This window comes from Falco biarmicus, chromosome 2, assembly GCF_023638135.1.
Source record: "Falco biarmicus isolate bFalBia1 chromosome 2, bFalBia1.pri, whole genome shotgun sequence".
Lineage (NCBI taxonomy): Eukaryota > Metazoa > Chordata > Aves > Falconiformes > Falconidae > Falco > Falco biarmicus.
The window spans coordinates 106,810,630-106,836,379 of record NC_079289.1 but is presented as its reverse complement, the minus strand read 5'-3'; the positions used below and the strand labels follow the sequence as shown (position 1 = coordinate 106,836,379).

Below are 25,750 nucleotides of genomic sequence, written 5' to 3'. Positions count from 1 at the left end.
TAATGTAAATCTTTATTACAGTTTTTCACCAATTAATGTTTGCAGGCTAGCTGTCTGAACTGTTACCTTTTTGCTAACCTGTATAATTTGTTGGATAAAATCTATTATCTAAAGATAAGTCAGCTTTAATACAGCAGTTCAATGCCATCCATTTAAAAATATTACTATCATCAGTATATGGAAGAAAAGTAAAACTATTCACTGCCAGGACTACAATTCACAGCATTACAAAAAAATCACTGGACATTTCAGTAGAATAAACGTGATGTACCTTTAAGCGAGATACATCCATGTACAAGGCTTTAGTAAAACATCCATCAAGCATTACTGAATAGCTAGAAAAACACAGAAGTACTCACTGAGTACTTTACCTCACTGAGGTCTTTAAAAGGCCATTTGTAGTCAGGAAAGTATTCAGATTTGTTACTCCGAAAACAAATATCCTTGTGTCTTTCTCCTTGTGCACACCTCTATTTAATACTTTTTCCACAGACAGCTGGTAACGAACAGGATGTACCTAGGGTCTGACATCCTTTTGTGACATGACATCCATAGTGAAAAGCAGGAGCTCCAAAACAAATAAATGGTTTATCCGAGCTCTCATGCTAGATGTCATTATCATCATCGGGATCAAAAGACAAGCCTTCTAACTTGCCAAAATGATAGCTAGTCCAAAATATATGAAAGTTCTTTCTGGTCAGTACGTTAAAGGCCTAGCCTCTGCTCTAAATTAAAAAGCACCATCTCACCGCTTCAAGGCCATGTATCACATTGGAATGTGTTTTCTTTATCAGTGTGATGTTTTCACATTGCATTTTGTAATGTAGTAATTATGCAGCTTGCCCCACAGTTCTTTAAATTAATGCATAACTTATATTTAATAATAACATACATTTAATAATGCTATTTCATTGTCATAAATATTAAAAGCTACATAATGTATGCACATATAAAGACTGCAGTAATGAAGGTGTTTTAAATGAACAACATTGATTGAAATTCAAGTGCTGAGGCTCAATGGATCCTGAAAGTAAAACTGACTGTACGAATAAAACTACAATTGCCTTTGTTGATCTTCATTGTCTAAGAGAAGAGGAATACAGCATATGAACAAGGGAGATGAACAGTGATGGAAAATTTCAAACTTTCTTATTTAAATAATCTGCACTGTTGATGTTCTGTTAAGGAAGGTGACGGATTGCCTTGCAAACGGCAGGCAAACCTCACCCATTCTTTATCCTCACCTGTACCCTGGCCCTTTTCTATGGCAAGGACCACCAGACCTGCCAGACATGGCCCTAAAAGCTCCAGGTCCATCTGGAGGAGAGCTCTTTTGTGGTGGGTAAACAAGGAAATGGCCATTAGGCTGTTTTCCAGGCAAGCCTTAGGGAGGGCAGGAACTCTGAGCATGCCAGGGCACAGCTGGAAGAACCCCAGCTGGCTGTACTGGGGAGGTGCCAGGCAGTACTGGAACTCACGGGCAGCTGAGCGTTTCCTGCTAGGACCTAGGCAGACTCAAAGAGATGACCAAATTGTGTGAGGAGATACAGAGCAGGCCAGGATAAAGAGGGCTTAACACTGGCTTAAATCCCACTTGCTGCAAGCCGTGGATTGTATGTTCTGCACCTTAGAAATGACAAATTTAAAGTGTTTATGTGAGCAGTGTTCTCTTAGCTTTTTTAAGTATGTGACAAAAACCTAATAATCCCATATTGCAATATTCAGACACAAATTTCAAGAATCCCACAACTGTGGGAGTAATATTTGACACATGGGTGGGAAAGGGTTCGGCCATAAAATTTACAGTTCAAGAATATAAAAGTAGAAGTTAAAGGTTAAAGTCAAAAAGTATCTAGGTCTGTGGATTTTGACGCTGCTTGGAGTTGCTCAGTTGCTTTGCTTGTTGTATGTGGTTATTAATGTAATTAAAAGGTCTCAGTCTCTGTAGCCTACGAGAGGGACTGTACAGCTCAGTTCTTGCATTAAGCAAAATTACTTTTGGAATAATGTGATAAAGTATATAAACATTTCTTATTCAGATGTGGCTGTGTTTTAGTTTCTGTACTGACAAACTGAATAGTAGCAGTCCTTCAGTACTGAAGAATTGAATAGTACTGTGACAAGATTTCAGAAAACTATTTCAGATTATTTCAGTGAAGTATATTTCTGGGCAAGGGAAAGAAATATAAAGAAACTGGGAGGTAGAGGAGGCTCTAAGAGAGCAAGATGGTAAAATGTTAACAAAAATATGATAGTTACCATGGTTTTCTGCAAAAGACATTAATTCTTCACTATTCTATTAGTTCTCTTTTTGCACATATTTATTTTTTTTAAGAAGCTAAAAAATGAATCGGTCAACAATTTTTGGACTTCGTAAAGCTTTCTCCACAGGAGCAGGTGCTAACGAAGCTAAGTAGTCACTGGGGGAGAGGGAAATCCTCATCATGGGGTAAAAACGGCTAGATGAAAGTCTAGAGTAAAAATATTTAGTCATCCTCCTCTATGGCTGAAAGATTTCAGTGGGATGCTCTATTGTTTCATGCTATGATGGTTGTTATTTAATACGTGTACTAATGAATTGGAAAGAAAGTTAGGCAGTGAGATGGCAACATCTGCAAATTGCACAATTAGCTAGGTTACTCAAGTCCAAAACACTGTGTGGGGAACTTCAAAAGGGAACCCTCAGAACTACAGCAGTGGATGACAGTGTCAAATGAAATTCAGCAGTGATGTATGAAAGCTAGCAGGCATTGAAAGAAGTGATCTGAACTATTTATGACCTCTGTTGTGTTCTAAATGAATTTTAAAATACCAGGAAAAGAGTCATTGTGGACAACTCAATAAACCTGTGATCTCTGTTAAGGTTTCAGTGGCCTTTCCCCTATGTTTATAAATCCTTCAAGTAAAAGAATCCTTTTGCCACAAACCAAGAAGCAATGGCAACAAGATCCTATCTGCATGTTATTAATTGGCATACAGTACAGATGATAGCATATAATGCAGCATCTCTTATTTTGACTGCTGTCGTAGAGAAGAAATGAGCAAAAGGAGAGAAACAATATATTTCCAAATAAATATGTTGTACCTTTTTCCAAAGTATAATAGTAAGTGAAGATTCAGTGAAATTGAGGAGATGCAAATTTTACATATGTAAAAAGAATATATTTTCTCTGGTAAGTAAGTCTCTAAATGTTAGTCACTGCAAGGGTCCAAACTTGTAGGTGCTTTCATTTGGGAGGGCAATTTAAATGTGTAAAGCCAAACTGAAACCAAAGTGCTTGCAGGACGAACCATTACAGGGTGCTGAGCATCCCATACAGATTCTTCTGAGTCAGAAATTCAGAGGAGACGGGTAACAGTGAAGGTCTTAGTTGAGTCCTTCTGTCCTGTTGTTTCCTCTATGGTGCAAGAACTTCCCTGTCTGTGGTGCTGTTGAAACAGCTGGGGGGTTTCTGTCAATCGTCCTTGTCCCTTGCTTATATTTTAGTTATGACTTAACACAGGGTTTACAAAGTTATGCCTGTAATTAGTCGGATCGTTGCTCTTCTGCATCTGTTAGGCACATGCTACATGCATCTCCCTACAGTTTAAAGGTAAGGATAATAGTAAATCTTATATGGTATAAACAAATGAACTACACAGTTGTACAAGAAATGTACTAGTTTTACCATGAACAGTCACACAATCACAGCAGTGATCTTCACACAGTATCCTTCCAAATGGAATAGATGAAAGAGAATAAGGAAAATGTAAAATGAGCAACATTTTTTAGTATTATGTGCAAAACTGATTAAAATAGATTTCAAGGAGAAAAGTGCATTATGTAGTTGCTCAAACAACCGTACTTTTCAAAATGTTTGTAAAAGAGTGAATTTGTAGAAATCCATCAAAAGGTGTTCATTAAGGTGGCCATGATTCATTCCCTTGATGGAACTTTTGGTGCAAAGGTTTTTGTAGGGCAGAGAGGTAAGAGGTCTGACAAGTCTTTTGTTAAATTAGCTTGAACTTGGTGTAGGTGGAACATGCTCACATATATCTATTGTTCAGCATAAAGAAAAGGTTCCGAATTTGCCTAAACTTACATAGCTGTCTCGTCTTTTGCCAGGCTGTCCCATATCATAATTGCAGCAAAGAATCTCATAAAAACCCCAAACCAAACCGAAGAGATGAGTTGAAACCTTGAAACAGTCACTCTTAACTCCAAGGCAAATCCATGCACTGTTCTAATCTCTGCCTTCTTTGCTTCTATCTGGAAGTGGTGCCTCGCCCTTTCATATTACTTGCCTCTAAATTCCTAAATTCCCTGTTTCCAACATTAAAAGTTTTTCATCATTCTTTTGTCATTAAATAGTCCTCTTAATCCCTAAATACTTCCTGTTCTTTTTTTTACATTATTTTAAATATTTTGAAATATTTTAGAATATTTTCATATCCTCATAAAAACCTCTATTCCCTGGATTAGGATAAGGAGGTTGCAGAATTCTCACGGTGATGTTGCTATCACTGTCTCCTTTCAATCCCTATCAAGGCAGGTGAAACTCTATTTTCCCTTGAACTGCTGCCATGCTTTGAGCTACCTCCTCTCTATTGATTCTTGCCACTCCTGTGGTTCTTTGACTTCCTTATTTTCATATGAAAGCACATAAAAATTAGAGGTAAAAATGATCCATTATGCTTACTGAGCCAGTGAAGGATTAGTCCATACTCGTGTTTGGTGTAAGCTAGTTTTGCAGAAGTTAGCCATTATCTTGAAATAATGTTTCATTGTGAAAAAGAATTCCTTGTTACACAAATAGAAATTCTTATTCTGATATATATGACTCTGTATGGAAAAACTCTGCACTTTTGCTGTGGAAATAATGCCCAACAAATACTTGTAAGTTGTTGTTGTGCAAGTACTTAAAATATTTACATCTCTTGGCAGTCCTCCAGTCTATGATAGCAGCTACCTAACACACCTCCTGTCTTTTTCTGAAAACCCTCCAGATTATTCAAAGTGTTTCTGATAACAGTATGGCCAGAATGGGATGAGCTAGTGAAAGTTCATTTGACTGGTACATCTCATTTGAGACTAATTTTTGGCCATACCTCAGTAGCCATGGCAAATAAGAAACTATTACCTTAAAGTTTGTTTGTGTATAGGTTATCTCAACAAACCAAATTTATATAGAAAACAAATATGTAGTGCAAGCTTTCTGCCCAAGACTTTCTGAGTATGCTATGCAGTGTTTTACTTTTATATCAAAATGGAAGTACAAATGTTTTTTGTAACCTATGAGATCACTCCTTCAGCATTGCCTTTTCCATGTATTTTCTGGATCTAGTCCAGATGTTGAGGTTATTCCCTGCAAAATGTAAAATTAACTTAATTGTTATCCAAAATTAAGTTCAAATATTCTTTATCTGCAGGTAGACATGTTGAGATCATGTTTGTATACCCAAACATGAACTAGGATTGTGATATTCAGGACTCCACCAGTTAATTTACTTTCCGTTAGTCCTTGATGAGTGTTGTCTTCCACATTTAGCCTATAAAGCATATACCGGTGTGGCTCACCCAGCTGGCACTGATACCTATCACTCTGCTTTTCCCACTGATCTCTTTTCAAAGCTGCTAAGACCATGGTGGTCATTTTTGCATTGATTGGATGAAATTCACTTCAATGCAGACTGCTTATGTACATACTTAAATTTAGAAAACAGATGTTTTCTGACTATGAAAGACTTCAAAATTCAAATTTCATATATGGTCTGCATATGCTTGCTTAAAAATTTCTAGTTACAGTCACTTCAAATATTACCAGTTTCACTCAACTTGATTAATCTTCTGTAAAACAATGGATGATGGTTTTATTTCCATGTTTCCTCTGACAATCTGGGTTCTAATTGCTTCAATGCTGATTTTAAATCATTACTCAGGACTATTTAGAATAACAGTAAGATTCATTAGTTTTATGTTAAGAATACCACAACATCTCATTTCACTAACCTACAGCGGTCCTCTGTAAAGTCAGTTTTTATCCATGTTTACCATGCTTGAGTGTCATCTTGATTACTGCTGTTACGTACTGTGGATACAGGGAAATAGCATTGATATTCAGTCCCAATTTGGGTAAATTCTGACTTTAGTCCTGAAACAGAGAAGTGAGTAGACCTTAATAAATGACATGACTGGGTTTGCATAGATAAATCCTTGCTTGAGATGACTTATTTTGAAGTAAAAGGATGGTCTGTGAAGGAAATGTTATTGCTCCATCAAGTCTATTTTATCCCTTTGGAAATGTATCTGAAATATACATAGACACTGTGGATTTTAATACCACACCTGTTAACATGATATCTGAAACTCTTTCAAATCAAAAGAAAAATCCTGTCTTCAGATCAGACAATGGGTCAATTATTTTTTGCCTGTTAAGAGCAGAATACTTTCTGGAGGAATCCGAGTCACACAATCATGAGTACTAATGATCATACCAAGACTCTAGATAAATGATTGTGAAGTGCCACTTGATGCTTTATGCTCTACAGTTACTTTCTTTTATACCTTTTTTTTTCCTTCCAATTGGATGTTGGTTTTAAAGCAAGGCAAAATATTGTATTTTAATTTTTCCAAATACAGTAGAAAAAAATGGTAAGAAATGAGATTAATAATGAATATTTTTAGCACTCATTTACTCTGCTCATAATCTGGGAATACGTGAGTATGAATACTAAGACAGTTCAAAAAGTAGTTTTCCCTGGAAATATAGGGAAACTGTGTGTTAATGTAATGTAACTCACTATGCATTTATTGAGGGGTGAATGTATGGCATTTAAAATTGAAAGCTGCTGCTATGAGGTCACTAGTTAAAGTAGTGACAGGAGTACAGAAGATGATTTTAAACAATTGAAATCTGTAAGAACTGATGGAGAGGTTGAAGTTATAAACCTGTCGTCATGTATTGTTTGCCTTGCACTCTCTGATACTCCTTACTGAATAATGAAAATGCTTGTTGACTCATTTACTGAATTTTAAGAATGAAGGAAGTGTAATGACACTGTTTTCCAGGCTGAAAAAACACTGTGCTTCAACGTGCTTTTGAGAAATTCTAATATCATCAAGGCTTAATAGCTCCACTTTTCTATGGAAAAGGGTCACGTGACACTTCTCTTGCATGTGCACTTAGCAAAGCAGTCTGCCATTTCTGCATTGGATTGAACCACTTTATAAATAGAGGGACTTACACATTTGGCTAGATCAGTTTGCAACCCAGGAAGGCCTGCAGTAACTGAACTAAAACCTACAGAAAATTTTGTAATTCATTTTTCAAATAACTATGCTTATGATGTCTGTACCCTATACAGAGGTATAATGTTTCTGCCTAATAAAGGAAAAACTGGAAGTGTCTCTCAGATGCTGCCTTATGCTGCCTTATGGCTTTACAAAGAACTTCAATGCTCTGATAGTGTAATATAATAACATATTTGCTTAGCTTTCTGTATATTTTATTAATGGAATAATTCTCTCTTTAAAATAGTCAGTTATGTCTTTTATGACATGTAGGGCATAATAGCTTTTAACCATGTTATATCAGACTCACCTAGAGATTGTATCATCAAACTGTCTTTCTAAACTTCCCAGATGTAGTTGAAGTACCTGATTTTGTCATCAGGAGCTGTATATATAAATTTTCCTGCTTTGCAAAGATCCCAGGATGGATTCCAAAGATCCCAGGATGGAAAGGAAAAACAAAAGTAATTATTAAAAGCCACATTATTGCTTGCTAGCTGTTACATTTTGTTGGCTTTGCTTCTTTGTCTTCTGGGGTACCTGTACTCAGCAAACTCAGGGGCTGACTGTACAAAGTAGTTCATGTGTTGGTAACAAGAGATTCCTTGCCCCAGAGCACTTATGTTGAACATAGTGTGGAATTTGACCTTTATGAAACAATTGCAAACAGGCCTTGAAATCACTGTAATAATATCCATGGAAATCAGAGAGGAGCTGGGAAGTGGGATCATTTTAGTGAGTATAAAATAGCATTTTATACCACTACCCGTCCTATGTACCCTCTGTCCTCCTTCAGTTCCTGAAAACCTTACTACAATTCTGCACTATTTCATTTTTCCAGCCTGGTAACCCTCTTAGTAGTATTCAAACCAATTCTCTTTCCTTATAGCCAGCTCACAGTCTTGTGTTAGAGGGATCATCTGTGCTTGTTTGATTCAAAGGAAGACCTCGGCATCCACTTACATGCACTTACATGCAGTGTTGAAGACAGGATGTTGAGCAAGGAGGCCCTTGGACCTAACACGTTATGGCCATTTTTTTTGCTACATAATGGAGTAAAATTTATGTTCCTCCTATTGCTGCTTATCCTACAGGCATGTCTCCTACTGGCATGGAAGCATCTTTTTAAAGTGTAGTGCAGCTTTTACTTTTTCATGGAGAAAACAGGTGTATTAAGAGGGATTAACTCAATATCCTTCTGTCGCTGTCCTAAACTGCAGTTTTGGCCCTGAGAAGGCCAGGCCGAGGCTCATACAGCAGGATTTCCCACAGAAAACTGCCTTTCAAGGTGCCATTGCAATCTCATAATCAAAGATGAAGAAAAGATGCCTTTATTCTCTGATACCTGCACCTCCTCAGGTCCATGCTCAAGGCCTTATCCTCTCGAGGACATGCAGATGAAGTGCTTTAAGCTAACATTTTATGTCAAATTTGCTTTATTAAAAAGGAAGTTATGTTTTGGGGGCTATTTCAAGGGTAAATTAGTGTGGACTTGGGAAGTTTTTTTTCTGTGTGTGCAATAGTTCTTTAAGCTGCTTGGTTGCACACGTTGCTGGTCTCTTTCAGCCAGCTGTTGGGTTCCCAGGCAGAGTCTGTTGCATGCACACGTCATGTGGATTTCCGATGCACTTGCAAATACTGTGATCCCTAGAGAGGCATGGTCCTATTTGGGCTGAAATGCTCAGTCATTGTGATGAGATGTTCTGCTTAGGAATTCAGGGCACAACATAGACCTAGCTGTGGATTGTGCCATTCCACCTTTTTTTTTTTTTTCATAAGTAATGGATGTGATATGTTTTACAATGATATGTTTCATATTATGTTGTTGCTCTCAGATTGCACGTGTGAGAACACAGCATCTCGAAAATGATTTACAAACATGGATGCGGTGTCTGATGGCACTTTATTTGTGAAGGAAAAGGCATATGTTTGCCTTGTGGTGTGTGCCTGTAGATCAAAATCCAATGAAAAGTGTACTGACTACATCAGTGATAGGCAAAAAAAGAAGAAAAATTAAAAAAATGCAAAAAGCTGAATGGTATATGGAGGTAACATACAATTTATTGATTCTTTCTTTATGCTTTATGGCTATAATGGACTTTATGATAACTCTAAGCCAATCTATTTTACCTTTGTAAATAATTGACAGAGAACACTCTTCTAAATTGGATGAGTGGAACAAGATACATGCAAGGAGATGACTGTACCAGTGGTAATAAGTATATGGTATATTTCAGCCATTTTTGGAAAAGTTCAAATAAACTTCTTCATAGTGTCTGAAAATCAGAGATCTAATTTTGGTTTTAAATCTGTCATCACAACTATCCTTAGCTCTGCAATAATTTGCATTTCAAGTGTACTGGAATCTCTAAGCACCTCCTTTGTGTGTTGTATAATTACTGTTAATACCTGATTTCACAGTTATTTATAGCCTTGATGTATTACTTGACTGTTTCTAATATCTCATTTACTATTCTGACCAGTTTGAACAGCCTTCTACATGATACTTCCTGGAGTGTCTAGTTTTTTATCCTCTGGCTGTACCTTCTAATTTCTCTCTGGCTGTAATACAATCTCATACCTTTGCTTCAGACAACATTTTTATTATTATATTGCAAGGCTCAACATGGATACCAGAGAGTGTAGTCAGGCTAGTGCATGTACAGAAGATGGGGTGTCTAAAGAGGTGACTTGGAGAGGCCATAGTTCATGCAGCTCCTGGTTCCAGCTAGGTATAAGGCCACTTATATTCTGCCTCAGTTCAGGTTGCCACCAAAAGAACTCTGTCCTCTTGCCAGTGGCACTCATTCCCACCTGGCCTTTTGTGCTGGCACTTAGTTTATGTGGCTGTTTAATGAGCCAGATACTGCTGCAAATTAATCTTGTGTTTCTTCTGGTTTGCTTTTGGGGTTAGTTCCCCAATCTGCTTTACGATGCAGCTGTAAGATGCAAGTGTCAGCACAAACAAGGTGGAGGAACAAATGACTGAGAGCAGGAAGGAGGGCAGAAAGGACCACCTTTTTTGGCAGATGTCCTGATTTACACTAAGGGTTGAAGGCCCTGGGTTGCACACTTGCTGAGACCTGGCAAATGGGAATTACTGCCTTGCACGGGAGCAAGAGTCTGCCAAAAAGGTGATTGGCAACATCACTCATCTTTAAATGACAGCAGCTCCTGGCTCCCTGTTCAGTTTCTATTGACAAGCTCTGTCTTTAATACAGGAGACGTATGTGAAGTCTGGCACCCCAGCCTTAGAAATTTGTTCATCCTTGCTGCAGAGCACCCAGTGGTACAGGTTACATAAAGAACTCTCTGCTATGTAAACTGGCATAACCAAATGCCTTATAGAAGATAAACATAATTGCCCAGACCCCTGGGTAGAAGCACCCATAACATTTGCCAAACAAAAAACCCAGGTAATTGGAAGACTGGAAGCACATTCTGAAATTGGTGTGTTGGATCTAAAAATCTCTGATTCCATCTTTCTAGCTCGGTGAGTTGGATTTCCAGTTGGGAGGTTCATTCAGCAGAGCTTAGGTTTTAAACCAGATATATAAAAACCACCAAAGTCTTTGCCTCAAGGTCTGCCATGGAAGTTACATTCCTGGATAAATCAGAATACCATCTGTACTGCCAACTGCGACGTGAGAGAGTTAAGCAAGGTTTTCTAAGCAACCAAAGGCACCTAACAAAAATAAGTAATAACCTCTCTCCAGGCTACTTTATTTTTCCTAGACTGTCCCAGGCCTCTGAAGGGTGTATTTCAGATTGTGACTCCAAGTTACCCACATCTAACTTATCTGAAACCTTAGGCAGGTAGATAATGTTGCATAATGGGCCATAGGTGATGTCTGAATTGGATAATAAACCCTAATCTCTTAGTTTTGGCAAGACAGTCTGAACTGGAGAGGGCTGTTGGTGGTGAAATGGAAGAATTGTGGTGAATAGATGGCAATGGATTTTGGCAGAGTTTACCATAGGAGGCACTGCAGAAGCTTAATCATTGGGCAGTGGCAGCTTATGTTCTGCCAAAATTCACTCCCTTTTGTGATACTTACACGAGTTACCAGGCAAAAAAACCTCAACCGCAGTTAAGGGTAAATACACATCGGGAACTAGAGGAAGAAAGCTTTCCAGAAACATTGTAATTAAGTGCAAACTAGGTACTTTTAATTTTAGAATGTCTACGTAAATCTATACATGTTAATGGACAGAAATGCAGGTCTAATACCGTGAAGTTTGCCCTAGAGTCATGTAGTAATTACCTGGTTATGAGCTGTGCATGTTAATTTTTGCAGATGATTTATCTGGTATATCTGGCTTTTAAAGACAAGATGTTCACCTTCTTTTCTATTTTTACTTTTTTAATGCTTCTATTTTCACAACAGAGCACAGATAGCATATTTAACAGTGCATTCCTATAATTATGAGTGAAGGGGGGAAGCACAGGCAAGAGTAGACAACAAGAAGTAAGACCTGAAGGTGTGGTAGCTACTCAGTTAATCCCTGAGGAGGAGGTAACGGGCAATAACATGAAGCCAGCACAGAGATGTGGCCAGAGTGGCAAGCAGAGAGGATACTTTTATCAGCATTGTTTCAAAGCATCTATAACAGTAAGTATTAAAAAAGTAAAAGAAGCAATTACAGTGGTGAACCCTAATCGGATTTTTTACAATGTGCAGTAAAGGAACTACATCTTTACCCGAGAAACTGGGGCATGTTCTGGATGTGTCCTGCTTACCTGCTTGAAGAGAAACACACATCCAATGACAAATTTTGGGTTATTTTTAATTGAGACTGCATGCTTAGGAATTTGCAAATAAGACCTAGCATAGGGACTTCCAATGTTGTTTTGTTTAGTGGGGCCAGCGTTAGGCACGAAACCCCTCTGTTGTAAAAGTACTTGAGTGTCTCTTTTGTCTGAAAAGTAATCAAAGATACAGATTATATGAGCCTTCAATATTCATTGTTATTTACCTCTGAAAGATGTTTGCTTTGTGATTGCTTTTCTAAAGGAAATGATGCATTGTAATCAATTTACTGTGTGCAGTTTTAAATGTTGGGGACATTTTTGTTACTTAACTAGCAGACTCATGCGGTAAGGGGTGATGCAGACTTTTTGAAGAAAAGCTATTTTAAGGATTAACTTCTAAGAGATTTCAGGTTCAGTATATCTAAGTACAGTATATGCTTTCTTATTGTTTGCTTTATTAAAAAAAAGTTGTGTGGCATTTCAGGCAACAGCTAAGATGCACTAATTAAGGTATATTTTTGATATTTTTTATCATTCCATTGCTATTTTTCTGATTATTCCTTTAAACATGATAAGTACACAAACTGTTTACTGTGATCACTTTTGACTATTGAGACTCTGTTTGAAAGTTCTTGGGAAATAGTAAACATTTCTTTATTACCAAAATACATATTTGAGTGAATAATTCAATTAAAACGTCATAATCATACAATGCTTAAAAAAGCAAACTGCTCTATGCGCTAATTTGAAAAAAAAGAACTTTTAAAATGGAACTCCATGTAGCTTTTGTAGATACTTAGGGCTCTCTTCACTGTTGGTTGAGTTTATTTAAAGAGCTTTTCTAGTCACCTTTGAACCCAAATGATTTCTCCAGATGTACAGAAGTGAACAATGTAAAAATCTTGCTGCTTCAGCAGAACAGGATCCAGCTGGCAGGGAACTGGATCTGCAAGTCATTGGTTACAGCTGTGTTTCGATTTATGTGATGGTTGAAAAAATAAATTACTGGATTAAATGGCTAGAAAGAGGACTCTTTGTTTAGCCCTTGTGTGGGGACTGAAAGTGTTTATGGTGCTGTTTTCTGCAGAGCCTTTGCAAAGTAAGCTGGACAAATAGACTTATTCAAAACTTCTCCGAAATGTTGTGCATTCAGCTTTATTTCTTTACAGAAGAAACTGTATGTTTTTGTGTAATGCTGTCAGCCAGCAACCGTTTTTAAGGTCTCTTGGCCTTTGAGAGTGGCAGTAGCATTTTAGCTATGTCTTTTAGGCATTGCAGTTTATCACTGGAAGGGAGTTTCCTTTAGTTAAAGGTTTTAAAATGCATTTCTTGGCATACACACAAATACATGTAGGGACTCTGTGAAACTCATAACTTTTTAATGGGTTTAATATTTCAGCTTTGTATACCACTTACCTTTTGCTCTACATAATAATGCTGATGTAATTGTAAATTGGGTGCACAATAATTTACAGAGCAGGCACAATGGAATCAGAAACTAATGCCAAGTGTTTGGATTATCATATATCTTATTTAATTTTCTAACGACAGTGATTATGTCTTATTACCTGATATCCTGATTCTGCAAGGGTTTACATGCTAAATTTTACTGAACAGTTCCATGTCTTTGCTAGGGCTGCATGGTGTATAGAGCTCATTGCAGCTTTCTTAGCTATTTTGCTAAGAAATGTGTTCATTTTAAAAAAAATCTTTATAAGACTATGGTCCTGTGAAATCCCATAGGGTGCCTTTTCTACTGGAGATAGCTTGGGTTGAAGGACTTGAGACGTAATTTCTTGCAGTGAAGTCCTAACTCCACTGAAGTCACTGGGCATTTTGCCACTTGCTTCTCTTAGGCTACAATTTCACTTTTAGAACTGGATTTTAATGCTTTTACTTATAACACATATTACAAGACCCACAAGTGATTTCTCTAAAGTGGTGCAACCGCTTGTGAAGTGGTAGACTACAAAATGTGATCAAATGATTTGGTATTAGACTAACGGTAGTTTTAAGGGCTTCTTGCAGATGCTATGGAAAGGTAACTGATAGCATATAACTTTCAGTCACGACAGACAGTGAGCATATAGTGCATTTTTTTAGAACTTTAGGTGGCTTTCAGCATAATACTTTGCAAAAACCAGGAGCTTTTCAGCACTTATACCTGTCTATTCAGCAATATTTCCTAGTAATTATTGTAGGCTGACCATTTAGTTTCATTTTACAGTCATAAAGCAGTCAGTAGCTGTAGCTGGGTATCAGTTACATTCTATTTATTAAAACTTTTCTAAAACACTGTATTAACATGAAAAATCATGGTTGTGATTAGATCATAATTGTGTCTTATCAAGATCTAATTACTTTGTTAAAGACAGTTTGTACACATCATTTTCAAAGGAATGCCTTTATAAAATCCTACAAAATGCTGACCAAGGAGAGCTAAATAGCAGAACAGGAGTTCTTTTTCAAGGCAAAAATGAAATCAAACAAGTTGGCCAAGTTCCATCATAAGCCACCCTCAAAAATACCAGAGAGAGGCTTAAAATATTTTAAATAGAATATTCCCCCCCTCCTTTTTTTTTATTGTTGTCCCCGAGCAGCATTATTACATTAAGAGCCATGCGACAGAAAGTCGTGGTGATGCAGAATAAATAACCATAATGTATCAAAAGCAGACAAAGGTGTGATTGATCTGTCTGGAATTGGCAGACTCTTTCGCTGTGTCAGGCTGTTTCTTTGATCAATGAAGGTATAGCCTCTGACCTTTAAAAAAAATCAATGAGATTGATTGAAAGGAGAGAGAGAACTATGAGCATGCAGGATAGCTTTAACCTTCACTGTCTAGAAAATTTAAAATATTCTGGTTTTGCAGGCATTGAACCTCCTATTTTGTATTTTCTTATTAAAATGCTTTGCTTTTCCCCAGCCTACTTTTGAAACCTCTTAAGCAAGGCTGTGAAAGTGGTGTGTCTGAATGTTTCTCACAAATGGTTATCTTCAAATCACATTGTTAATAAAATAGAAGGGTTTTTTTCTATAGCAGAATTTGTACCTTCTATTACTGTTTGCAGTATGTACAGAATGTCTTTAAGTTCTTTTTATAAACTGATTCTTATTTGACATATATATATCCAAGAATCAGTGCTCAGAAAAGTAGTTCAGATCATTTCAGAGATGATATCCCTCTGAATAAAGTTACTTGAATTGCCCTATTTACCATATCAGGCCCCCTGATGATAGCAACATTCTATAACCATAATGGAGGGGTGTCTTCTGAGAATAAACAACATATTTTGGTGATCTTGTTCTACATAATCCTGTGTTTTTATTGATTTAATATATATAGACACATATATATACATATATATATATATATGCACACACACACACATACATGTATACCTAATCAGTAAGGAGCGAGTAAAAATGTCATAGTGGAAAATGTACGAAGCGGGATTTTTAAAATAGTGCTTGGCACTTTACATCTTACTGAACAGACTGCAAATGCAGACTTGGCTCTTTAGTCAAAAACAGTTTTATGAACAGTTGAAGTTTCATTTTAGTACCAGGCCCTTTCTTCACATAGTGCTGATGCTGTATTAAGCGTTAACACCAAGCAATTAGTGAAGTAAGCATAAAAAATGTTCATAAACAGAAAAGTTAATTCATTCATTATTTCGTGCTTTCAAAGCTCAAGAAAACATCGGTCAAAAAAGAAAAAGTATCAGTGTTTAGTTTTCACAAATAATTATTTTTTAATCGAAAATGTCAGTGAAATCAAGATCCACTGAATAGTATTTGTATACTTTTAAAGTAAATCAGACTGTGATAATTTCTGCTGTCATATCTCTGTGTTTTAATATAGACCAGGTAAATTGACAAATCAGCAAGGAGACAATATAATAGCATTTCTTGAGTAAGAAAGAGCTTTTATAGGGAGAGACTGATATTGCTGTTTCTCTGTAACTTTGTGTGATTTCCTTTCTATAATAGATTCTGTAGGCTATATATTTTTTTAATACTTCACAATCAGATGGGTATTTCAGCTAAGTTACAGTTACGTTACTTAAAATAGGACGAAGTCTGTGGGTAGCTTTTCTAATCAAGAAATTCAAAGGGTAGATTTTTGTGATATATCTGGGACTAGATAGCTGTGAGATTTTTCTGAAGTCTTCTTTGTCTTGCTGTTCATCAGTGAGGTAAGAAGGTATTATGGACAGTCATTCAAAACTATGGCATAAGCTTAGACACAGGTCACTCTGACCATCTTGTTCTTGTAAGTCACTTAAATGCTACATTAAAGGAAGCTAAACCTGTTATTTTAATGGGTATCCCTTTCACAAGCACTGTCATGAAGAAACTTTTGCTCCTAGAAAAAGAAGGGGGATCAGGCTGTTACCTCCCAGTCGGAGCACAATAAGAATATGAAGATGAGAGCTGCAAAATCAGAATAACTTGATATTAGTGCATTTCTTCCTTCATGTTAGACACATTCTGATTTTGCTCCAGTAGTATCTAATTCTTGTCATCACATTATCTTTTTTGTTATTCCAGAGCAGCCTTATCTTTCACACAGTTTGTATTAATATTGCAAACCACCTTACTCTGGCTGTCTAAAACCTAAAAAGCTCATCCTGTATTTGAATGGGTTTTGATAATCTGACGCCCACATCCAGCCTCACCTCTCCTCCCTCTCTGTCCATAAGTAATAATCCAGGAAACACCTTTTATTTTCTTTTCTTATTATTATTATTTTTGGGTGATTTCAGCAATGGCTGCTACTCTCATTCTGTTTTTCATGTACACAAACTGCATCTTTCCAGTGTGGATGTGAATGCTGTCCCCTTGTGGATGACGGTTACAGTCTGAACTGCTGCCTGCAAAAGTGCGCTGTACCCTTCACCCAATTTAAGGTAGTGTCTCGAGCATCACATTCATTTAGCATTACTAAAGGGCAGAATTAAGGTTCTTTTTGTATCTTATCCCACTGTCAGCTAAATCCTTCCCAGAAAAGATACAAAGCTGAGGTCATTTTTTCTCCATCTGTGCGGGGTCAGTTACTGCAACAAAGTCATTCCTGGCTGAGGTGTGAGCCTTTTAAAAAGCACCTATGCTAGCAGCTGAATAATTTTCTAGACCACTTTTTTACATTTCTAATGAAAACAGCTGGGTCATTAAATCCAGCAATCAATCTCCAATTATAACCTGCCTTGGACAGCGCGATGCCCTGCCCCAGCAGGTCCCCTCCCTGCAGACCGACTCCTGGCCTCAGCTCTACCATGAAACACCTATCTGATGCCCCTGTCCCATACCCAGTCCCAGCATGTCTAGGAGCACAAATTCTTCCCCAAAATATCGGTGCCATGGCACGGGGGCTAATTCTGCTCTTCAGCATCACTGTGCTGCATGGACTAAGGCTGTGCATAGAGCTGCAAAGCAGATCTATGGTTAAAAAAGGTGTGGTTCTTCTTGGAGACAGGCAGTGTGTACAGACAGTGATGTAACCGTAAATGTAATGGAGTTTTCCTTCACTATTATTATTTGAGTGTATCAGCAGAATAAATCAAATTTAAGAGACCAAAATTCTAGATACCTGCTAAATGGATTCTTTCTTTCCTCCTGAGAAACTGAGAGGATATGTGACAGCTGCTGGAGCATTTTTATGAAAAGCTTTTTGATCTTTTCAGGACCTGCACAGGAATAAAAAAAAAAAAAAAAAGTTAGATGGATGACATTTAATCTTCATACAGCAAATAATAATTGCTCGTATTCAAACCCAATGGTTCTTTTCTTCTTGCATCACATGAGGATTTACTGTAGTATGGATGCAAAAGGTAAATTATCAGGCAATTCTGTGCAATTCAGACATGCATACAAAAATGTCTTTCCAACTTTTTCACACTTACCTTCAAACTGAAAATGGATTTTCCTAGTGGTTGATTAGTCAGAATGAGTTGTTCCTAACTAGGTTGAGGGGAGACAAGTTCTGTAATATTGAGTTAGTGAAAGAAGTGAACAGCTTCAGTTTAATTCAACTAGTCTTCTATTTTTAATCTCCAAGGAAACAGCTGAGTTGAATGTTAATTAAACAGCAGTCTTTGATCCACCCAACCACTCCCGGCGGCATAATAATAATATATAAGCGCACACACAGCAAATATATAATAGGTACATTTAAAGCAGTGCATCTAACCTTGCCATATTCACACTTAAAACATTTCTTGCTGACCCATTCTTATATTATTTAAATAGGGAAAGGAAGGAAGAGGGGAAAATGATAAGTTAAACTTTGATGATCTGAAAGGTAAGGCAGCAGAGTGAGTGTGAGTTCTTATTTTGAGGATGTATAAGGGTTAATGATTAGAAGAGTGGAATCAGGAAAGACCTTAAGCCCAGATCTATGACAGTGGTAATTGAGCTGATTGATTACGACATCTCGTTTCAGACGACTATTGATTTAATCTAGTCTGCAGTCCCATTGGCCCCAGAGGTGCTCCTGAGTGAGGCTCAGCACTTGAACCTGGGTACTCTTCCCTACTCACCGTCTAGATATAAATTTCCAGAATCTGTAGCCATTTATAATTTTCCGTCATGTTCATGCTTTTATTCAAAAGCTTCTAGTTTCAGCAGGCTAATGTTTTTAACCATTGAGGGGGCAGACACAGGAAAAATGAAATGGCACAGACTGAAAAGGGTGGGTTTAAAAAAAAAAAAAAAGCAAGACAGAGAGCTGGGGCTATGTGGCTAGTATTTGCATCTGTTGTTTCTGATTCGCAGAGCTAGCAAAGGCTGCTTTTGGAGGCAGTCCACAAAGCTGGGCTATCAGTAGGCAGTTTGCTGTACGCGCACGTTCAATTATTAAAATAGTAGACTTTTTTTCTGTCTGATAGCCATAGCGAGGTCATGACATTAATTTATCCAGGGTATTGTGGGTAACTATACAGAAAAAAAGCATAAAGGGCACAGATGCTGGAGCAGCAAAAAATGGATGGGTCTGAGCAAAAGGAGATTAAGAGGCGATGACCAATCTAATGTACGTATAGCAGTAAGAAGCCGGCATCCGTCACAGACTATTGATGGCAATAAGTATTTTAAGCCATGCTGTGCATGTGTTAATTTTTTTTTTTAATACCTCAGTAAATGCTAAGCTGAATGCTGTAATCCTGTATTTTTTCAGTTTCCCAAATCTGATTTTGGTCTTGTTTTTGTTGTCTCATGCTTGGTGTTCTCCGCTTGCTCTCTGTCTCTGTCTGTGGTGTGTGTCTGTCTCCGTCCCTCCTGTTCTCTGAGATTACAAACTTAACTGTTTCCTACATCATCTACTTTCCACTGTCCTTTTCCTACGAAATTAATTACCATCATGAGAACTGGTCATAAGCGTGTACTAACTGGGCTTAGGGCGCGTACGCCGGCGTGTTGGCTTCCTTTCTTTACTTCGGGTCTGTGCAATGTTTTCTTTTGGACCTTTCCTGTGAACGGATGCCCTTCATGTTTGCTGCCACTGTAAGGTTGCCAAACGGCTACCTGAGCTGGGACTGCGGTGTAGCACTGCATCCTGGGACCTGCCTGCCCGGCTACGCCGAGAGTTTCTACGGCACCAGGCAGCTTTGAGAATTGGCTGGCGAATTGCGTATCACCTGTCCCCCCCTCTGGTAAATAATTTTTGTACCGCAAATCACAGTGGTGTGCTATTGTCTGGAAAAATAATTCCCAAATACTGTTGGCATAAAAAGGGAAAAGCCGAAAGATTGTCAACACCGTAAGTCATTAAAGTCCCTTGCCTTAAGAACAAAGGAACAAGGTAAAAATGCACACAATAATTATGCTCTGTGGATTTTCATTGCCTGTCAGACAACTTGTGTGTGTGTTTCAGTTAACAGCCTTTGTGCTTTGTTTTGTGTTGTGTATTTTATATATGCGTCTTGAGTTTCTCTGTGTGTGTGAGTGTGTTTGTGTGTGTATTCAATGTACGTGTATGTGCGCAGACTTCTCTACCAACACGGAGCAAACACTATATAGATATATACACAAGTGTAGCTCAAACATGCATTTTCAGTACTGTGGTGGTGTGAGTGTATCGCCATTGTTCTCTCACAGTGCTCCCTCTGACGCAAGCAGCTTCTATTTTTTACTTTATTTTAATTAAGAAGCCTAAAATAAATAAGAGGGGAAAAAAATTACTTAGTTTGGTTAAATACCAATTGAAGTCCAGAAACTCATGATTTCAGCACAGTGAATAGTGATTCAGACCCTGGCAGTGTTTTGGCTATGAGACAATTTCTACTTATAAAGAGCACAATGGGGGGGGGAGGGGGGAAATAAAAGATAGCATTAATTTTGAGGAAGATTAATATTAGTTTTTTTAATGATCATTATTTTTTTAAGAAACAAATCCTTGTAGCTTTTGAAATCTAGTGTGTCCTTCTCACTGGTATTTATTTGAGCAAAGGAAAAAATGAAGAAGGCGTAGAATAAACTCCTAAGACTGTTCAAGAATTACTGGCATTATTTCTCTCTACATCACGTGTGAGCCTGGGTTGCCTGCTATTCCTGAGGCAGAGAATCGAGGATGAAAGTCTGTGTGTCAGAGCCTGTTTTCACAACTGCATTTGGAGATCTGTCTTATTGATTAGGAAAAAAAGGGGGTGGGAATAGGAGTGTGAGGTGAGGGGAGGACCGACTGACTACTGGCTTATTGCAGCTCAAGACATTTTCTTCCGGAAAGATGTCAAACAACTGAGACACAGCAACAGAGGAAGTAGAAAGGTGGAAAAATAAGAAGAGGGACCCTTTGGAAGAAATGAAGGCATTCCTTATGAGAGCCTTGAGGCTTTTTTTTCTTCTAACATCTGACCCACAAGGGCTAGAGTGACAGCGTCATGCAAATGCTGCAGTCCAGCAGGTCTGAGAGAGAGGGTGGATGCTAGAGAGTGAGTTAATGTTAATGATGAGTGCAGTGAAAATACCAGCCGATACCACCCCCTCCACACACAACTGCTCTGAGTCAGCATCCGCTGCTTTGCCTTGCCTTTTTGTGCGTGTGTGTGTATGTGCGCGCGCATGTGTATGTGTGTGTGTGTGCGTGTGTGTGCTAGTGACTGTGTGTGTGCATGGAAGGTAAAGCCAGTCAGTCAGTGAGAAGCAAAGGTACGTTTGAGAGCAACTAAAATCTGACTGATTTCCATCTTCAGAGCATCAGATGTATTCCCTAAAGAGGATGGGTCTATGCGATGGGGGTGGTATAATTATGTTAATGTCATATTTATAGAGGGGAGAGATTTTTCATTCTAATTATTGATTTGAAAGCTGTGGTCAAAATTGTTTGTTAAATCATGATCCTTTAAAAAAAGAAATTGAATGAAATCTAGGGACTGCTATACATATATATATCATATATATATTTTGTTTCGTTTAACTATTTTGTGTCTGAGGCATAACTGATTGAATGGTGCACAGTGACAAAGAAACGGCTCTTATATAATGTTGCATTATATCATCAGCTGCAATAATATTTTAAATAATCCAAAATGTTCTGAAATCTGAAGTATCATTCTGGAGGGGAGGGTGAAGGGCAAGGGTGGGGGTGGGGGTGGGGGGCACTGGCAAATCTTTTCTTCAGCAGAGCGCTCTGTACAGCTTTCTTGTAAATGGATGATTCACCTGTTCGACCAGCAGAGATTCTAATTCTTCCCCCCCTCTTCTCTTTTTTTCCTTTTTAAAGCTGAACGGCTTCCCGAAGAGCACTGAGTTTTCTATGCCAGATTCTGCTCCAGTGGCTAGGACCTTTATGGCTGCTGTTTCTTTTGCTCTGGGCTCTGATGGAGGAAAAAAAAAAAAAAAAAAAAACCAAAAAACCAACCACGGTGGATCCTGTCCCTAAAGTAGAAATTTTCTTTTTCATTCTGCAAACAAGGCTAAAGATCGGAGGAGAATGAATGCGAAAGTAATTCGGGATTGTGGTCGTGCCATTAAAAGTGTTCGGCTTCAGAATGAAATTATTCGGGAAATCTGAGTATTTCTTCTTACTGTATCGACAGTATTTGAAAGTTATGTGTGCTTTGAGTAATCTGGTTCAAGTGACAACAATCTCTGCATGTCAATGTTTTCTACAGCTTATGGAGCGAAAGCTACTTTTGCCATTGGAAAGGAAGAAGCTTTTGCTAGCAGCCTGTAGAAGGATTAAATGTTGAACGTGGGGAAGAGGCAAAAAGTGAATACACGCCCAAAGGTTATCCTTGCATCGTGAATGGGTTTAAAGTACTCTGTAACCCAGGGCCCACCTGAACAGTAGGACTAAAAGTATAATGGGGAAATATTTCAATTAGAAACCCCTTAACAAGCATTTAATCCTTCTTTCAGGCATTAAGGGAAATAGAATAAAATTGTTACTGTACAAATCTGCTGGAAGCAGATTTTAACCCATTTTTAGACACTTCCCTGTGATGCTTTAAAATATGGCTACTTGTGAGAGGAGGCAGTGAAGATTTTTTTTCCTGTGTTCTTTGTTTTTTCTTTTCAAAAGTTAAGGACTATGCTCTGAGAAAAGTCTGTTCAGTCAGCTGATACATTGTTTGAATGTATGTATGCATCTTGTCTGCTTATTTGATCTTTTCTGCCCCCTACTTGAAACTGTGGTTTGTTTATTGGGGGGAAGGAGGGGTTGTTGATTTGGGGGGGATGTTGGGTTTTGGGTTTGTTTTGGTTTTGTTTTTTGTTTTTGGGTTTTTTTAACAATAGCAGTGAAAGTTTTACTGACAGCGATTATGACTACTAAGCAATTGAGTTTATTGGAAGACGAATTCTACTGGATCATATCGGACTTTTCCTAGTCCCTGAGACCCTAACTTGTGAGGTTTTTTAGCAACAATCACAAGTCAGGCTCTTGGGACCTAGGCGGAGGGGAACCAGCAGCTTTGGACTGTGATTGTTTCTCTGCAGAATTTAGAAAATCAAAGGAGCTTTACTTGTCTGGAAGGGAAAAAAGAAAAATATACCTTTTTCAAATGTTAAGAAGCAGAGCTGTTGCTAGAAGAAAAAAAACCCTGTTATCCTTTGTGCAACATTAGGATGTTACATACTTGTCTGTTTAGAAAACTGGACTAGATGCCATGTAACATTCAGAATTAAAATTTAACCTGAATGCCAGTTAGCACCTCAAAACAAAAACAAAAACAAAAAACAAAACAACCCCAACTCAGAACAAATACTAAAATATACAAATGGCTGTCAACCATATTATTATTATTATTATTATTATTATTATTATTGGCAATTCTGACATAATTACCACAAAGTATATTTTCAGCTGTATTGTTACAGCATTAATTAACTTTTCAAACATGATGCATAAACACCAATGTTTGAGGCCTAGAAAACATTAAGTCTATTGTTGTTTGAATAATGATTTCAGTCTAGAGGAAAACTGTTGCTTAGCTTTTCCTGTAACATGGGACAAAGATTATTTTGTAGTTAGTTGCCATCATTTTTCTTTGTCTAAGTGAGAACACAATATGGCATTTAAAATATTTTCTCATTTAATTTACATCTTAATCTGACAGAGGATATTGGTGTGAAAATCATACTACAGCATTAAGATAGTTTTGCATACAGAATCACATTTCTTGTACCTGTTCAATTTAAACTGAGCCAGCAATACTCTAAGCACCGGACTCAGCTTTTAGCCTCTCTATCTCTTTTTGCTTTTTCACCCTCTGACAAAAAACAGAGTGAGGTTTACATTGTCCCTCATGTGTTAAGTACTTCACTGACTTTGCATGAGAAGATTCACAAGCACACAAGTTATTCTGCACTGTTCATTAGTCTTGAACTTCTGATCCACAACACACAATTTGTATTTCTTAATATTTTATGGGTAGGTTAGTTCTGAGTAATTTTCCTCTGTTTCCTGTGTCTAACCCAACATACTGCAGGACCTTGTTGATACATCAGACTTCACTGAAACAAAGGCTTCACACAGATCAGGCATTTAAACTATTTGTTCATTTCAGAAGTGGTATTTTGGCTGCAGTATATTTTTTCCACTTGTGTGGGAGGAATTGTGTTTTATTGTAAGCATCGACACTATTGTTAAAATAAATTGTTCTTATCTGTTAGTATAATACTTTTTCTTGTTGTCTTGTTTTCTTAAGAGACAGAAACTATGTGCTGTATGCAGTTTTCAAGTTGCTCAAGATATAATTAGTCTTTAAATAGTCATAAAAATATTGCTTTAGCAATTACAATGATGATACAGTTCCTGTAAATATGCAGTTCTTTTCTTTGTCAACTGTCAATCCCACATGCTAAGAACACTCCAAAGAGCTACTTGCGCACATTCAGACACAGAGGTAATTTTTTAACACAGAGGTGTTATTCAACATTGACTTCTATTCAGGCAATATAAGAAAAGTAGATCTGATTCCATATAGAAAAGACAGACGCACCAGGCTGGGTGCTGCACTCATGAAGCACTTCGGTAGCAATTGACGTGTATTATTTACAATAGTTTTCAGTACTGAAAATGGTGTATTTAAGATACTGATGAGGTGAGCAGGTATTCTGTTCATTCAAGCTATGTAACAAGATAAAACTATATTGTGTGTCAGTATATACATGTTAATAATATAGTTTAAATTATGCATAGTATTTATCAAAATAAAAATCCTTATAGATTTAATCAGATATATGATGCACACATCTGTACTTTTTAAAGATTTTCATTGCATTTATTTTTGAATCAGCGAAATTTACTTGAATGTGGATGGTTCACTTTTTTCAGCACTCTGAATTCATTTTGCATTTAATACTGGACATACAATGAAGGTGAAACTGTAGTGTGAAATGTCTGTCAGTCTGAAGATTTCAGGTATGCTCTGCTCTGCAGTGAGAGTGAGAAGAAAACGAACCATTAGAAACCCCTACCTGGCTTATTTGGTGCTGCAGCAAAAGCCATAAACATGCAGCACTGCCTCTGCATTACTGCTTGAATTGGGATAACTCCAGTGGCTCTTCTCTGCCCATTGTACTCACTGCTGCCCCTTGCCATAGAGATGAAAAGTTGGTACACTGCCTTCCTTTTCCCCTCCTCCCTCTTCTTCCCAGTTTCAACACAGCAAAACCAACCTCTGATACACACTGAACTCCTTGTGGTGGGGCAGAGGTGGATGGAGGGGAGAGAGAAGCCCGGTCTTATCTTGGGCAGAATTCCCACCAAGATCAACAAGATGTTTCCCCATCCTGGGACTATGTGACAATGCCTACAGACACCACGCAGAAAGCAGTCTTATTTACACATATGAAAGCTGTCTCTATTAGCACAAATAAATGGAAAACATCATATTTGGTATTCTATGCTTAGATATATGTACAGAATTTCAATATATTCCCATTTCTATATGACTTTATGTTGTTTCAGACCAAAATGCTTTTAAATGCTATTTAATATGTGATTTTGGAGTAATCAGCTTGTGCTACAACAACAACAAAAAACCAAAACACAAGCTCCTGCAAAGGGGGAGGAAGAGAGAGAGAGAGAGAGTGAAAATGATGTGTGGTGCATACAAAAAAGGAATGATATTAACAATTCGATGAATTCCTAGTTGGTAGACCAGACTGAGCCAGACGCATATATTAACGGCTGTCTGCTGCTGATGTGAGCCTGCTCAATGCGGTGGAAATGAAGGATCACCTAGTTTCTGACACCAGCTTATTTGTACGTTTTAATTTTA

At 37.7% G+C, this 25,750-nt stretch overlaps 1 long non-coding RNA gene across 4 annotated transcripts in view; it reads left to right on the top strand.

Annotated features, from left to right (window-relative positions):
• The window catches only part of LOC130145095 (uncharacterized), a 300,065-nt gene extending 275,923 nt beyond the window's left edge, over positions 1-24,142 (top strand). For all 4 annotated transcript variants that reach the window (XR_008820373.1, XR_008820371.1, XR_008820370.1 and 1 more), the window contains one exon: positions 21,745-24,142. This is a non-coding gene — a long non-coding RNA (uncharacterized LOC130145095). The remainder of the gene's footprint in view (positions 1-21,744) is intronic.
• The last annotated feature ends 1,608 nt before the right edge of the window (positions 24,143-25,750 follow it).